Below are 14,412 nucleotides of genomic sequence, written 5' to 3'. Positions count from 1 at the left end.
TTGAATCTGTCATTGGCAGAGCAATCACTTGAGATATGGGATAGGAAAGCCTATAAGATTCAAGTTCTTTGCCACTGTGAGAATCTACAAATGAAAGAATCCCTGTCTCATCATGTCCTAGACCACATTTCCCTATTATCAGAACAATTGGACTCTCATCTAAAGCATGCTGGTGAGGGATCCATCAAGGAAGGACCTTCAACACAGAAGGAGCTTGGCATTCTTCTGTTTTCCGGAAAGCAGGGAGCAACTGTGACCATACAATGCGACCATCTCCAGAGTGAAGAGCCAAAAGTTTTCCTGCCTTTGTTAATACTATAAACAATTTTCGAAATCCATTATGATCCCTGGTCATTTTTGTTTTCTCTACAACTGTAATTGAGCAAGTTGAGTATACTACATAACCTCCTGATTTTGAGCCTGCATCCGCTATGTCAATTGCTGCAAGAAGTAATTGCTTTTGCGGAAAAGCACATTTTGGCACCAGATCCAAAGCATACACCAGTTCCATAGAAACTTCAGCAGAGCCATTAGATTGAAATCACACCACTCCTGAAGGAAGCCGCAGCACAAGTTGCCCTCCTACAACACTTTGAACATAGTAGTAGCAAAAGTCTGCCAAAATAAAAGTCTGAACAATCTCTGACAAAAGTACCATGGACGGCCACAAGCCATGGCCCAATGTAAAACAAGTAGCCACGGCTATTCAAAACCTAGAGTACCCAATGTGCACAGCTGAAAAACCTTGCAATACCCAATGCAAACACATAATGGGCTGTGAATGGTTCAACTATCTTTGTATTTTGCATCACGCGAAGCTGGGGTAAAACTGCAACAGCTTCAAGGTAAACACAAAAGGCCCAAAGTATCCTGTTTACAATATTATGGGATGTTGATGGATGGATAAAAAGGGCAAGTACTGCACATGGAATCACCACATAATATATCGAAAATTATCCAAATCTTCATCATGTGTTGCCTTCAACTTGAAACGTATCATGTAAATCACCCACAAAGTGGTGACTAATGTTGCACAATCAAGCACTGTGTGTATATCATATTCCATAACAAAACTGCAGTACACCCTCACTGCTAAGAATATAGCAGTAAGCTCCTGAGATTTAAGTGATAAGCCTGCACAGTTCCATTCCTTGAAGAGCTTGTAGATCAAGACAGAGATGCCCACAGCATGTGTTGCTTCGGCAGCAACGAAGAGATTATCATGGTTGTGAACCACGAATCTGAGAGCGACAAGAGCTGTGATGTCACTTACTACCGCTAGAAACGCCTTCACCTTTGGGGGTTTTTTCTATCTTTCTGTTTTTCAAGACAATTTGCAAATTAGAAACAAAGGAAGGTGACAAGAGCCCATTCTTCCCAGAAGTCATACTGCCAGATTGATCACAAATCGAAACCAGAATCAGAAGTTTCGGTCTTAATAGAGAATTTTCAAATTTGGTTTTGGATGGAAATCTCGATTTGAATAGTACAGGCAAGAATCAAATTTGAAGGCTACAGAACACGTGTCAAGACCGACATGTAAGACCTTGCACATGTTATCCCCGTAAAATTCTTGCAGAAAATATGACAGCTGGGGTGAGATGTGTTATGGATCAGCACGAATTCCCCATTTCGTAGCGCAGTTAGTGCAAAATCGGTGTTTTCCGCTACGAAATCACCTAAACCGAGGTTTCTGCGCTATGAACTTTACATGAAACATGTTGCGCTGCGAAAACACCTAAAACTGACTTATGCGCTACGAAATCACCTAAAGAGCTTTGTAGCACATAATAACCTTTGAACAAAGTTGACACATGGAAATTGTGTAAATTATGAGACTGGTGGTGAATGAGGATGCATAGTGGACTCCTTAGACTCAGACTCTAAGGCAAACAAAACTCAAGACTAGACTAGCACTGAATTTTTACCATCAAACTAATGTGAGCGGTTTTAAAATTAGAATTCTTAAGTGGTAACCGTATGGATGCAGCCATCCAAAAGAAGATCATGTAAATGGATCCAAGGTATGGGTGAAACCATCGAGTAAGAAGGATCATAACAAACCCAAGATATGGTCGCAAGCATCCAATAATGAGAAGGATCACATATAACAGACTCATGGTATGGTTGTAACCATGCATCTGAAAGAGACATGTATGTAATCATGATCATGTCACATTGCCTTTCAACTTGGACTTATGTAATCTAAGCCGAGGGTCTTACGCTCCAACATGACCTGATCAAAGTACAAATTCTAACATGTGAATAGATGTGTTAATGTCGAACATGCTAGAAAATCACTTGATTACTAGTCAATGATGTGAACTGTTCACAAGCGCGAGAGAAACCACCAATAATGACAGTGTCTCTCAAGGTACCAGCAGCACAATTCACAGAGTGTTAATAAGGAACTGAAGTTGAACACCCATGAAGTCACTCAATTGAAAGCCAATGAAGAGATCTTGTCGTCGAGTGTGAAGAACTTGCCATTAGGGCATGCAAGCTCTAAAGTAATGGAAGGGAGTTTCTTGGCCAACTTCTCGGATAATGAGCTAAAGTCAATAGGAAGTTACCTTGTCGAAGGAGGGCCATGATGTATCCCACATCATCGACACGAGAAAAGGGATGCAATGATTATGGACGATACAGAGAATTATGAATGAGTGTAAAGTGCAGAAGGACTAACTCTTGAACATATCGATGACACGACTCCGAATTTTGGCAACTTTTGGATCCATAGGATCGGAGGTCATGATGATGTGGTAGAGATTGGATGGAAAGGAAAACAAAATGGTGGCTCAAACCCAGGAAGTTCAATGATGAAGTGGGGATATCCCAACCTGACATGAAGCAGAAGAGTGTCATGTTTAAGAGTGACAAGCTTCCGACAAAACTGGTAAAAAGTTCTCATTTTCCCCCACCATTTTTGGTAGGTACCCCAAATATTTTTTATCACAAGCTTCAAGGGGATAACATATGCTTGTAATGTAAGTCCATGCTTCTGATAGATCTGACCTAATAACATTAATGAGCCCTAGGAAGGAGAAGTTTGTGTCTGTCATGGTGACGAATCCGATGTCATTTAAAGTTTAACAAGTTCAACAAAGGGAAAACTCGGTATTGTTTTCATGTTTATAGAGTTTGAAAAATAGACGGAAAAGAAAACTGCAAAAATTCCCTTGTCATAAAGTTGTCTCTTGAGCCCAAAAAGGTAGAAAAAAATACTTGAAAGAACCTCTTGACCATCTCAGCTAAGGAGTACCTTTTTCGTAAATAGTTTATCCCAGCCCAAAAAAGGGGTAAATGTATATTGGGTAAACGAAGTTTTGAAACCATTTACGAGGTCAAAACAACAAGAACTTGGCAATATTTTCATGTTTTGAGATTCAAAAAAAGGCTTAAAGCTAACTCACCATGTTTATTTCTTTAACGATTCAAAAAGGGAAACATACTTGGAAATCTTTTCATTTGAATTTTTTTACGAGTCCGGAAAAGAGCTTAAACACGACTCTAGTTTTGCATCACTATCAGAAAACCATCACCCGTCGATGCACAATAAGAAAATGTATTATTCGTTTCTAGGAAAAATGGTGAAAATATGCTTTTAAAACCCTAAAACATGGTGAAAATTTTATAAAAAGGGAAAAAGTTAAACATTTTTTACCATTTACCTCTTTTACCTCATTTGGAGCAATTTTTACCCACTTGTGCCCTAAATATTCAGGAGCAGATTGCAGCGGATCCAGGAGGTCGATCGAAAAACTGTTTGTTGTAGGTAAGAGCCTAGGCCTTAATATTTACATTAATACATGTTTTACATTCATTTAAAAAAAAAATTAGGGTTTTTGAGGGATTCCTTGCAAAAAAAATTCACCCTCGATCGGTGTGGGATCCAGGCATGGGACTGCGCCAATCAAGTATTTTTAACACAAGCCTTCGTGTCGTTAGTGCACTTATTTTAAAAACAGTCACGCCGATGCAGAGAACTAAAAAATTTCAATTTCCGCTCAAATTCATTACTTTAAATCGGATTTTTCCCTTGCAAAAACTGATGTTAAGCTAAATGCGGGGTGTTTGTAGGAAAATCAAGGCACGAAAAGATGGTGATTGAGTGGAAAGAGCATGAGCAGGAAAGAACAGATGCATTGGCATTGGAAGATCCAAACTGCTTAGATGCATTGAGGAACTGTGGGCTCCTCAAGTTCTTTCTTATATCGAGCCTACGGGTTCAACCTGAGCTACTACAATACCTAATCAGTCTATGGGACGTTCGATGAGAGGTATTTGTGATCCATGATCAAGAGATGGAGCTAGAGACTTCAGACATTTGCTTCATTGCTAGATTATCCCGTAGAGGGGAACTAATCCAATTGTATGGAGGCAAACCCATTGGGGCAAGTGCGAACATGGTCCTTGCAGAACATTTCCCTAGAGCTCTGAAATATACAAGTAGTAAGATCAACATCGTGACCATAACTAATCTGATATTAAAGGTACTGCTCTTGCCCATTAACAGAGTAGCTGGGGCTCAAGCATTACATAAGTACAATAAATCTAAGTTCCAGTATCTTGTAGACTACACGATGCCCACTGTCTTCAACTGGGTAGAATCCATGAAAGTAAATATGAAATGCCAATTATCCAAATGCAAGGAAGGGAACCTGAGGCAATTTGGATATGGTTCTATTTTGGTGACTTTCTTCCTAGAATGGATCCCACTATTCCACTATCAGCTAGCGGAGGTGAACTCCATGACGCCACGAGATCCATGGATGGTCTATTGGGGCAAGTTGATGCCAAGGACTGGAGGGGGCTAGAACATGTCATAGAAGTCCGCTTTCTTTGCGTGGTTTAGGTGACAACTAATCATTATGGAGGACTGGCCATATGGCAGGACTGACTTCCATGGTGATCTTGACATGCTACTCCCAGAGGGAGAAGACTTTGATGATGGAGGTGAATAAAACAATTTTGGGTTTTTGGTTTTTTATTGTTTTTCATATATGTATTCATGAAATATTGACTATGTAATTAAAGATATTGGACTAGAAAGACTAGCAGGGATGTCCCCTATTGCTAGACGTGTGACTTGATAGTTCGAGGTCGCTCCTTATCAATAATGAGTAGATAATGAAGAAGAGATTGCCCAAAATATGGAGGACCTGGCCAAAGGAATCCTAGAGTATGCACAGATCGAGGACATTCCTCGCCGTTATCAGAGGCACACCATGGGAGTGTCAGACTGGATTCGATGATTACTAACTCGTGTAGTATGAGCATTAACATGTTATCATGATCACCACACAAAAGAGTCCATAGTTTAGCATTTACAGTTTTGAGGCATGCAAGCCACAGGTGTATTTAGAACACATATATTATTTTTTGGATGTTGATGTATCATACTCAAACATTATCGAAATATATATATATATATATATATATATATATATATATATATATATATATATATATATATATATATATATATATATATATATCTGTGTGTGTGTGTGTGTGTGTGTGTGTGTGTGTGTGTGTGTGTGTGCTATATTTCCTATTTATTATGATATAATGTTTTTTCACATATTACGTAAATGTTTATCTAAAACATAATTAGCCAATGCATCTGTTAATGTATTCATATGCCTAGGAATGTGATGATATGTGATATAATCAATTTTTTTTTCCAATAGATGAATACATGAATACATTCTCAATATCTGAGGGTTTCTAACATAATATTGCCCACTGTTCTCAAGAACAACAAGTTGCGAATCAAGGTTAACAATCATTTCTCGAATGTCAAGAGCAATGGCTTCTAACAAGAGTTCAATAACTATTCTATATTCAATAATGTTATTAGTTTTTTGACCCAAAAAAATACCTTGAAGATAAATCAATTGGTACTATAGCAAGCACCATCAACGAAATTGATGGAAGGAGTCACATACATCTGCAAAGAAGGTGAAGACATAATAAGTAGGAAAGTTATTTCAAAAACACACCAAACCAAACTTCACCATAGTTCCACCGTTGACATGACATGTAAACATTGACTTGCCCAAATGATAGAGTAAAACTCATAAAAGGTTATGCCCCCCATGCCCCCCTGGGGGAGTGAGGGTTATGAGTCATAAGATGGAAACTCCATTGCAATAATGGGAAAATGGTAGAGACTCGGCGAAAAAGGCACATGAAAGGAGGAAAGAAAAATCTAAACTCATGATGAGGAAAATGTTCTCCTAGAATGATTCATCGAGATCTAGAAAATATGACTCAAATTCTACGAGATATTAATCAAATGACTCGATGTGAAAAAGGGGGTTGTTTCATTTTTTAACAAGGTTGACACAGTGAAAGAACTATCCTCAAGACTCCTTGTTTCATTTTCTAAGGAGCTTGACACAAGACCAAGAACCATGCTCTGACATCTATTTCATTTTTTAATGAGGGTGATAGAAGAACAAACTATCCTTGGATTCCTTGATTCATTTTTAACGAGCTTGACACAAGACAAGGAACTATGCTCAGACCCCTTGTTTCATTTTTGAACGAGCTTGACACAAGGTAAGGAACTATGCTTTGACATTATTTAAGGACCAGGCGAGAACATGTCTCCCAAGAGGTCCTCACTAGATGGGATAGTCATGCTCTGGGATGAATACATGTTAAATGGTACCAATGAAAAATCGAGTTCAAATGCCCCCAATACATAGTGTACTATACCATATGTGTGATCATCAACAAATGTGGAACAGGTAGCCACATAATTGACTTGTGACAGGGAAGGTATTGCTTGCAAACAAGAACTGATAGGGGATGATGGTTGCAAAGGAGGCACCTGGGGACCAATGAATGACAATTGATCAATGGTCACTATTCTTCATTCATGTGGAAAAAAAACCACATGGAAAAGTGAAGAAACAATAGATCCCATGACATAAACATAGTCGCGTCCAAGGAGAAGATTGAATTCTAAGGGACTTTGGACTACCATCATGTATATATAGACAGTCTTTCCTCCCAAAGTAACAAGGAACTTCGGAAGGATCCCTAAGGGTTGACTAGTTCCTCGGTTGAAAGCCAACAGATCCTGGGTGATAGACACAAGTTGTGGGAACCCATAGCTTCCCAAGTAGTAGAAGACATGATGCTAACAAATGTGCCTTCATCTAGTATAGTGCCATGTACTACCATATCATAGGCATGTATTGTGATTTATAAAGGCACATAATATGGGAAGAAAAAAGGAGTCAATGAGCTCCAATCAAAAGAAATGACATAACTACTTGGTGGGGGTATCATATGATTTCCCCCATGTTCTATAAGAAGGGGAGAAGGACTCTCCTGAACAACTGATATGGGAGGGCCATTCTTTAATTCATGAGAATCTAAGGAGATGAGAAGAACATGAGTAGTATGATCACTACTTGTGTCGAGTACAAAGTGAACAAATGAAGGCGGAGCCAAGTCAACACTTGTTTTAACCAATGGTTGGTCGAGAACAGACACAAAAGAGTCATGCTTAGGAAGAGTGGGATGGGAAAGAGATGAATCTGAGTTGGTATAGAGATTGACTTAGATGGGAAAGGGATGAATCTGAGTCAATCCCTTTACCAACAAGAAGTTGAGGTTGAGGAGTTGTAAGGTTTTCCAAAACTTTGGAAGCTTTACCTGTAAGAGGACAAAGGTGAAGAAGATTATCTCCTTCACATAACTATAGGGGAATTTATTTTTTCCCTTCTTCTTACCATCATTAGCGGAGGGTGTTGCTTCGACATGATCTCTAGACGTCGATGGGGATGGTTGATCCAGATTTTGAGACCATACCTCTAAGACTCTGGGAATGCCAAGATAGTCTCGAAGGAGATGGCTGCCCTTACATATCCTGCAAGGGAATTTTACCTTCTGCAAAGGATCAGAAGGTTTGTCGATGGGAAGAAAATTTGGAGCAATAGCTGCACAGTTGGCCTCTTGCTTATCTAACTTCTTCTTCTTTATCTTCTTCTTCTTATTCTTAGCCTCCTGGTTATTGGATTTCAAACTTTCACTAGGTGAAGTAGAAGAGGAAGATGAAGAAACAGGGGAAGAAGGTGAGAGGTCAACCTTAGAATCAACATGATCTGGTTCAAATGAAGGATATGGCTAGACAGGAGTCAGGACACTCGGTACTGGTTGAAGGGAAAGTACCCCTAGGGTCCTTTGGGCTAAGACTCTACCAGACTGAAAGTTGCTTATTCAAAGAAACACACACACAGCCATTATCTTTACTTTTAAGCAAATTCTAATGTTAAGGGTACGTACCTAAGGTCCTACGTTCGAGAAGGCCTTTAGGGTCCAAACCCTTCTTCGAGTTCCCTTCTTCTTCCTTTGACCTGCAAGACAAACAAATCAAAGAACACAATAGTACATGTACAAATACTTATGTATAAACCATCCTTATGCTATAAAGTTAGTTATAAAAATCTTTAAGTAACCACTTGCATAAGAATTCAAAACAAGAATCTCATAAGCATAAAGAAAGATTGTTTCGGGAACAAAGACGTGTTTCTTTATATATAAAGGCAAATAAAGTACATATAACAGAAAGATATCACCTGGACACCTTCAACAGGCTCCAAGCAAAGCTTCCTCCCGGATTCGTTCCAGCCTCAAGCCTCCAACAAGAGCTCCTTCCAAGTCCTACTCAATGATGATATCAAGGATGAATGATCACCAATACACATGGAAACAAGGGTTTCCTATGCAAAATGGGGGAAGTGCAGAAAGCACCAAGGACTTCAGACCTGGTCTATGGGAAAAATCTTAGCATAATAATCTTGCTCTTCTTTTCTCTCCCCCTTAGGCCTTCCCTTTGATGTCTTTTTATACCATCTCCAAAGTAGTTTTTTAGTTAGGAGTTGGTTGGGAACAGTTGGGCCACGGGCACTAACAGGTGATCAGCAGGTAAAACCCGTGATCTCCGCCCGAAAATAAGGAATTATTTTTTTTTTTAAGTGTTTTAATACATAAACACGGGTTGGGTATAAACAGAGCCACGTGTACACGCGTTTAACTCAGGGCAATGTCGCGTATAGGGAATAAAACACTGTTTTTTAAATTTTAGGACCAGGTCTGGAAGGAGGGGTTGCCCTAGGCCATGAGTGCAGCATCACAAACCATAAGAGTTAGATTTGGAGCTATAACAGATGCCCCCTAATGTATGAGGTTAGAAGGGGAACATGATGGCCGAAATATATTATGTAAGAACATGGAAAGGAAGTCTTGTCGAAAAACCGAGGAGGACTTCACCAGAATTCAGCCTGCCAAGCCACCAAAAGGAGATCAGAAAGAAACACTGTCTGAGGTGGGCATACCCATGCTCAGAAAAAGTAAAGCATGTCCGCATATCAAGTACAAGCGGATCCACTAAGTATACAAGTATAAAATGACTGGAAGATACATAATGGATCATCTGATCATAATGAGTAAGTACATGTCTAAATATCACATATAAAACTGTCAATGATGCTGAAAGATGCAACGGATCACTGATATCAAAGACTGATCCCAAAAGGTACCAACTGAACATGATGGAATAGGATGGTACTACACTGCAAACTCAGGTGCCAGCATATAGAATGTCGCCATGACTGACTGCAACATATAAGGTGGAGTGGTATCAACTAGCAGCAACAAGAGCAACTGTCAAGTGAACCAATGAATGCTGATACAACCTGAGGTCTTCACCGACCGCCGCGGTACATTTCTACACCATGGGAATAAATGATCTGAAGTCGACCATGTGAGAAATCATTTGATTACCGGTCATTGATGTATACCGTTAACAAACGCGAGACTACTCACCGATAATGATAATGGGTGTCAAGGTACCCAGTACAATCTAACAAGTGTGAATAGATGAGCTGAAGTCGAACACCTGTAAGAATCTATCGATCAGGAGACAATGATGGTTTCCCACTGTCGATAGCGAAGGATCTGCCACTAATGACTACAAACCCCAAGGTACTGCCAAATGGACTCTAGATCTTTGCCCCAGAGCAATGAGTCGGAGTCGATAGGGAAAGATCCGCTAGAAGGAAGGCATTAAGGCATCCTCCATCAATCTAGCGCGAGTGTAACCCGTAGGCCAATAATGTGGAAGGAATCGGACGAAAAAAGATGTAGTAACCCAACCGAAGTACGTTTCCGACGTACACAAGATGTGGCTAGTGCACGGCAGAAACCCTCTGAACCAACCAATAATGAAAGCTGACACAGAGGCGAGGTATCCACCAATAGGGTCAAATGGAAACCAAGGTACTACACGAATCCCAATGTGTGATAATGTATGCTGACGTCGAACAGAAGGGAAACCACTCAGTCAAAGACCCATAATACTGATCGATGTTGAGCACAAGGTGACTTATCAATAATGAAAATAGGGCCAGGGTGCGGCTCTAGGCCTGTCCTCAGAGCAAGGTGTCGTCGTCGATAAGGACAAGACCCGCCAGCAAGAAGTCAATGGGGACCTTCTCAAACCGGCACGAGTAAAGGACCAATATAACTGATGTGATGATAGACATGACACGGACAACCAGGGATGGCCGACTGAAAAATGAGTCAAGAGACACCGCAGAAAGGTCGACTCAGGCTAACTTCCCTTGAACAAAAGCACGACTCAATGTGACTATGTGGCAGCATATGATGAATCTGTATAAGTTCGTCATGCAGGAGGCACGAACGAACCCTCCATATGATTGGAAGAGATAACCAATCGGGGGAGAACTGACTCAATAACAAGGTTATGGCATACCTAAGTCAAAATAAATCCCACCCATGTGGAGGAGACTTTGTTTTGAGTGCTTTGTTCAAGGGCGACACGACTGACTCTAGCTGCCAACAATAAATGGAAATAATGTCCCTGTTCCCGCTCTTTTTTGGAATATTTAATTTTTTTTGTCTTTTTCTGTTAAGCCGGAAAAAGAATAAAAGAATGCTATGGTACAGTGGAAAGAACGAGTGTCGGTGAAACAGATGATCTAGTTCCTGGGAAAGGAACGTTCCTATGCTCAATGCAGGGAGGTGAAAACTAGTCAGTGACACTCAGAGGTATGTTCCTTCCATGGATCAAGGTATGTCAAGCTGCAGAAGTCAAAGGTATGCAAGGTTGCTTTTTCAGACGTCATGGTCAAAAGTTGGTTTAAACACGAGTCCAAGTGAAGCCGGCTCTAGGGAAAAAGGTGCAAATGGTCAACATGCAATGCAGAAGTACAACTCGACACACATAGGAGCCTCTAGGGTATAAGGCCAGAACGAAGCGAAGAAGTAAAGAGGAATGAGTCTTCAACGCATAAGTCATGGCGGGACTAAAGAGGACTCCTGATCCTAGGGATGAAAAATCAGCATGAGTGCCAAGTGACAAAAAAGGTACTAACTAGGGCACCCATGATAAGGTAGGCTCTACCACACAAGTCATGATACTTCTAAGCAATGAGAAGGTTCCGCACCATAACTTGGTGGGGTCGATCCTAAGGAAAAATGGGAAAGGAAACTGATAAATGCACAATGCAGGTGGAAAAACCTAACCTATATGCCAGTTTCGAGAACTAATACCTGTCAGAACGGACCAACCATAAACTTCCAAAGGAGAAATCTTCCAAGTTCTGTAAACATAAATAGGAACACTAGACACGAAGTTAATACATCCCACATATAAACTCCATATACAATATTTGTGTTATAGGATACAAAACTTGAAAATGCGTACCTTATATATACAATATGGTACAGGGAATCACGCAGCCTTGCAGCTTACGCATAACAGCTCTTTTGGACAAACCCCTTGCAGGGATCAGACCAAGGACTCCTTTGGTAGTCATAACTCATGGCTTCAAAGAGTTCCTCCTGTGAAGGAAAAACAAGTTCTAAGAAATCATGAGAACTACAAGGATCAAAAGAGAGAATTAAAGGGTCCCATGTCCCTATAGGATGAATCTCTCGGTCAACTGCCGGGACCAAGTCCCAAGAAGGAGAATAATAACTCAAAGGATCCTTCTCAGAAGCAATTGAACATTGAGGACTCAATGCCACATAATTCACCCGTGGCGGGATAGAGTCTACTTGAACACTTGGAACAAACCAAGGGGCATTCTGCAGTAAAGTCAAATTAGGGTGGTGATTATCAGATGCAAGCTGATCAATAGTGACAATATTCCCGTTATGAGGAAAGCACATTACTCGAAAGAGTGAAGACACCACAGCATTCATAGCATAGACATAATCACGCCCAAGTAGCACATTAAAGTCTAAAGGGCTATCAACCACCATCATATCGATTAAGACAGTCTTCCCACCTAAAGTGATAGGCACTTGAGGAAGAACACCCATAGATTCACCAGGCCTTCTATCATAGGCTAACAACTGACTCTGAGTTGTCAACAACTTTGGGGAACCCAAAGCTTTCCAAGTCAAAGAGGATATAATACTTGCAGAGGATCCTTCATCCACCATACATCGATAGACATTTGTGGAATTAACCCTGACCTTTATTTGAAAAGGTGCAGCGGAAGGAAGACGAGGCTCAACAAGGCTATCCCAATCAAAGGAAACACTCTTAGCACTTGGAGGGGGAACATTCGAAGTAACCGGAATGCCCCCTATACTAGAAGACTCTGTACTAGAGATCAAACAAACTCTTTTTTTAGGCACTTCACCCCCCAAAAGAGGAGTGTAATCGGCCAGCGATTGCACTGGCTTTACCACATTATCAACCAATGGTTGATGGGATTGATGAGAAACCATATCAGATCTAGGAGTAGAAGTACTTTCAGACTCGGACCATATCTTTTGAACCTCTGGAATACCAGGGCATAAATGAGTAAGATGGTCTCCCTTGCATATCTTACAAGGGAACTTAGGCTTAAAACTTCTACGTCCGGATTTCTTATCAACCTCCATTCCGCCAACATGACTAGCAGTGGTTTGCGGAGAGTCCTGAACATGACTTGCAGAGGTAGGTGACTCTTTGCTAGTATGACTTGCAGTGACTAGACTCATGCCCCTAGCATGACTTGCAGCGGCTGAAGACTCATCTCCAACATGACTGGCAGAGGTTGAAGATGAAGTGCTAGTATGACTTGCAGTGACTAAACTTGTGCCCCCAGCATGACTAGCAGTGGTTGAAGGCTCATCTCCAACATGACTCGCAGAGGTTGAAGATGAAATGCTAGAATTATTCTTCTTCTTTGACTTCCTCTTTCTCCTCTTTTTAGATTTCTTGTTACAAGAAGGAGGCGAAGAAGGAATCCCAGATTTCTCTTTGAAAGAAGATGAACAATTAGCACCCTTGTAATGCCCTTGAAATAAAGCATTCAACTGAGAAGCTTCAAGAGCATTCGGAATATTCGGAGTGGACAATAGCCAAACGGGTAGTCCAACATTCAACCCAGGAATATTCAAAGTGGCCATCAAGGGAGTACCAATGTTTCCAAAGAAAGGAAAAGCACAAGGATCCCCTTTTGGGAGGGCACCTTGGTTGGTTTCCACAGGAATATTGGCCATATCTAACTGTTCCAAAGACCCTTCCCCTACGGGAATACAGAAATAACTCTTCAAGGAATATGGATAAGCAATCAAAACCTTTGCCCTTGAGGAGGCAACTCCACAACTTTTGAAAGAACAACCAAAAGTCTTTCAAGATCGGTACAGTGGTAAGCCAGTCACTCAGAACACGAAGTCCAAACGTGACTAGAAAAAAATACCTAAAGCCAACTATATACAAGGAACAAAGAGCACACACTATAAAGTCCCTAAAGATACATCCAGTCAAACAACTTCCGAGTATTTCCGCTCCGGGTGATGAGGACCGGACACCAAAATACAAGAAAGTGGAGTCAGGGGCCTTCCGAAGATAGTCTGGGATAATGACGGCCCAGCCCTATCAGCGAAGGTAACAGAGGAAGTTACGCTGACCTCCTAACAACAGCCTGCGCCGATGCAAGCCCCCAAGCTTCGCAAGGGTGCCCTCCAGTAGTACTGTCGAGAGTGATACAACGTCAACCTCAGGTGCCACGGGATTCCCCTCCGTAGCCACCTATGCAGATCCCTAGGAGAGGCAACTATGGGTACCAACTCGTCGCAGAAGCCAGGCGGAACAGTCGTGAGGTAAGCTCGGACAAGTAGGAGAGGGGGTATCTCTCTTCCCTATCTTCACAGACCCTCGTGCTTAACTCCCAGATCCGGAGCTTTCCTGGTCTTCCTAACGCTATTGGATTTACTCTCGTTAATCAGACTCTTATGTTTGACGTTTTATGTGGCCTTGGAGAGTTAACTCTCCACTCGCCTAATCCAAGGCCCTAAAATCCTAAACTTGTTGGTGTAACTGACTAAAACAAAAAAGTTCTAGTGGATTTTAATTTAGCGCTTGATTTT

General features: G+C 41.0%; 1 pseudogene; it reads right to left on the bottom strand.

Moving 5' to 3' along the window:
• Positions 1-528: 528 nt before the first annotated feature.
• The window catches only part of LOC149258470 (uncharacterized), a 38,742-nt pseudogene continuing 24,858 nt past the window's right edge, over positions 529-14,412 (bottom strand).

Source organism: Pinus tabuliformis, chromosome 6 (assembly GCF_031772625.1).
Source record: "Pinus tabuliformis cultivar Carrire ecotype Pingquan chromosome 6, CPIR1, whole genome shotgun sequence".
NCBI classification, from domain to species: domain Eukaryota; kingdom Viridiplantae; phylum Streptophyta; class Pinopsida; order Pinales; family Pinaceae; genus Pinus; species Pinus tabuliformis.
Note: the sequence above shows the minus strand (reverse complement) of the source record. Positions and strands in the feature narration are given on the sequence as shown.